Below are 3826 nucleotides of genomic sequence, written 5' to 3'. Positions count from 1 at the left end.
TACTTCTCAGTCTCCAGCAGTACACCTATCACTCGCAGCTTTTGCATGCGCTCTCTCCAGCTCTCGTATGCCCTTCACTGACTGCAGTGAGGTCCTTTTTAAACCAGGTGCCTTGATTAGCCTGCCTGTTTTAATGGAGTCTAAGCGCTTCTTAATTGGCTTAGGTGTCCTAATTAGCCTGCCTGCCTTAATTGGTTCCAGCAAGTTCCTGATTGTTCTGGATCCATGTGTTACCTTTATCCAGGGAAATGAGACCTGCTTAATCTGAGGCTAAAAATCTGCCTTCTTCACTCTTCTGTAGCCATCTGGCCTGACTCTGTCACACCACATATGGACCAGAAATCTTAGTCACAAGATATTGATGGAAGAAACTGAACGATAAAGAAGTCCTTTTTTAGTGATGCCAAGGTCTTGTGGTTTTTCTCACAGCATGCTGGCAATATGAAATGGCCCTGCCACATATACAGTCACGTACTCACCATAAATTATTGGATCACTGTACTATTTCACTTAACGCTAGTTTTTGGTGATTTCTTAGGCTCTCGGGAATTTGATCATGCTGTAGCTAGTGATGCCAAAAGTGTTATGGCTTACAGGATCCAAAATGCTTTGTATAGAATAAAGAATATCTTCAAATTATGATTTTTTTAGCATGGAGGCATATCTTAACAACAAGAAATTGAGGCACTTCCTCTTCCCATCCACTCATGCACAAGCACATTCTTCCCCATATAATTGCATAAATACCTGTTGGCAGCTACGCAATTGATTACTTAGAACAGTAATATTAAGAAATATTTAGGTTTGGGAGTTTTCAAAAATTCCCATTGACTTCATTGGCAGTTAAATTAATACCAGCACTTTTGAAAATCCCACGCTTAATATATTTTGGCTGTTGTTAATGTAGAAACAAGGAGAATATACAGCACCATATGGACTAACCAGCCCTCTATGGGACATCTGTCAACCACCTTGGGCCATGCTTGAACACTGCTAAGGGACAGAAACATGGGTCCTGCCTACGCAGAAACAAAGAAAGCATTTTCTGAAATAAGGAGACGTCAAAATCAAGAAAATGTTCAAATTTAATTTTGTCAAATTTCTAAGACACACCAGTGTTAGGGGAGGAAGTCAGCAAGAGGAAAATATCTGGCTTCAGTGTGAAGCAGGAGTGCCCCTCTTTTTCTAGGCTGGATAAATTCACTTCTCTTGCCCACTCTTCATAAGGCCATGTTTATCTAATCTTAGCTTTGTGTTACCTTCTTGGCATTTCTCCAGTTTAATAATAAATGATTTATATAATAAATAAAACAAAGCAAAGACAAATAAAAAGAATAAACCCTGACACGGGAAAAAGAAATATAAATATTTTAATAGAAACCTGAGTAAACCACTAAAACACAGACTATAATGCAAGGATCATATCTGCTAGTTCAGATATTGAAGAATGGAAAAACTGAACAAGTGAGATGACATATAGGAAGAACTTGCTCCTTGCTGTGAAGAAGACCTTGCCCAAACATCTTCTGGGCGATACATTCATGTATCCACTTATATCACAGACCTCTCCAGTGAAACCAATGGAAGGAGTTTTGGTTTTCAAAAATAACAAACAAAAAATGATGACATAATATGACCCATCATGAGATAATTAAAATATTTTTTTCAGGTTGGTCAGATTATTATTTATCAGATTGGTCAAACTGCTATTATTTTCAACTGGAGCAGTGAAAAAAATCTTCCTATGATCAGTGGCCTTAGTGAGATGGTTTTGGAGGTCTCAGTTCAGTTATCAATGAATAAATATTCTCAACAACAAACAATCCTAATGCCTGCATTAATAGAACCCCGACTCTCAATCTCACAGACAGGCCAATGACATAGGCTAGGTCTATCACGGGGGGGGGGGGGGACTCAACCTAGATACGCAACTTCAAGCTACACGAATAAACTAGCTGACAGTCAGCGTATCTTAGGTCGATTTACCTGGCCATGAGGATGGCGGCGAGTCACTGCTGCCGTCCCCATCGATTTCTGCTTCCGCCTCTCGGCAGTGGAGTTCCGGAGTTGACAGCAGAGAAAATCGGGGATCAATTTTATCGCATCTACACTAGAACACATTAAATCAATCCCAATAGATTGATCACTACCACCAATCGTGGGGGTGTGTAGACTTACCCAGGTATTCTAGAAGCTGAGCTACTTTCCCAACTACAGAACAGGCATTCCAGCCAGAGGTGAACCACACTAACAGTTTTTGGAGACAGCTGCAGGACTGCTGCCAGGTTGTAGCTAGGTATTAAATAATAGCCTCCAGGTTTTATAACAAACCATCTTTGTGAGCACACAGTTTCACACTCAGCAGGTCCCAGAATCTATGCCAGAGATATTGATGGGCCAAAAGCCAAGCTTCTATAGCATCTTCTGCAGTCCCTGTGGGGGAGGGGAAGATGGAGCTACAGAGGACAGTGGGCCCCACCTACTCAGGGCCGGTCCAGCCCCAGCATCCCAAGCGCGTGCTTGGGCGGCATGCTGCGGGGGGCGTCTGCTGGTTGCTGGCTGAGGGCAGCAGGTGGCCCAGTAGACTCCTGCAGGCATCACTGTGGAGGTTCCGCTGGTCCTGTGGCTCCGGTGGAGCATCTGCAGCACGCCTGCGGGAGGTCCACCAGAGCCGCAGGACACCTGCGGGAAGTCCCCGGGGCCACGGGACCGACACGCCGTTAGAGCGCCCCCCGCGGTGTGCCGCCGTGCTTCGGGCGGCGAAATGGCTAGACCCAGCCCTGCACCTACTGTTAGGGTTGCCAGCCCTCCTGGTTTTGCCAGGAGTCTACCGGAATCAGGCTCTATCTCCCGGAGGCTACTGAGGCCAAACTGGGAGATTTTATGCAGCTAAAAGTCTGGCAGCGCAGCAGGGCTAAGGCAGTCTCCCTGCATGCCCCAGCCCTGCGCTGCTCCCAGAAGTGGCGGGCATGTCCCCGTGTCCTATGGGGGGGCATAGACTCCGCACACTGCCTCTGTCCCAAGCACCGACTCCACAGCTCCCATTGGCCAGGAATTGCGGCTAATGGGAGCTGAGGTGTTGGTACCTGCAAGCAGGAGCAGCATGTGGAGCCCCCGGATCTCCCCCACCTACTGTACAAGTGAAGAGTACCCATGTGCTGAGGGTTGAAGGGCAGAGTAAGGACTGCAGCATTCCAGAATAATTTTACCATAACTTAAATTATTTATTTCCTTTTTAATAACAACTTCACTCATTTTACATGTCCCTTTTCTGCCCCTGCAGAGGTTCTGAACCTGATACAACCTGCATATCCCCCTTTGCGGGGGGGAGAGGGAATCCCTGAGAAAGACCTCATGTCAGTCAGACTCCTTTTATGAACATAAATTTCACTAAAAATAAAAGTATACCCAGGAATGGGCTGGTTCTCTGAGGAATTAAAAACTGCAGAGTTCATGATTTAGAAGCCATGGGATCTCCACAACTATCTGGGAGGGACTTTTCAAAAGCCTAAGGACAATGCTAGGTGCATTTTAAAAATCACACCCTTTGTGTCTAAAATTAATGGGCCAAATAGATTCCCTCCCCCGGTAAAAGCCTCAGGAGAGGGCAGAAAGGGAGTGAAACTCCACAAGGCTGCCCTTTCGAAGTACCTCCTGGATAATTAATTAAATGGGCACACAAATCTACACATACCTTGGGACGTGATCAGAGGGAGGACTTGGCCCTGTGCCTTCAGTGAAGTTGTGTTATCAGCTTCAATGAGGTTCTCAGTGAGAGGTCCTGAGCTCTGAAACTGACTTCCCCTCTGCCTAGTAATCAAATTGG

Source organism: Chelonoidis abingdonii, chromosome 2, assembly GCF_003597395.2.
Source record: "Chelonoidis abingdonii isolate Lonesome George chromosome 2, CheloAbing_2.0, whole genome shotgun sequence".
NCBI classification, from domain to species: Eukaryota; Metazoa; Chordata; order Testudines; family Testudinidae; genus Chelonoidis; species Chelonoidis abingdonii.
This window is presented reverse-complemented; position numbering follows the sequence as displayed.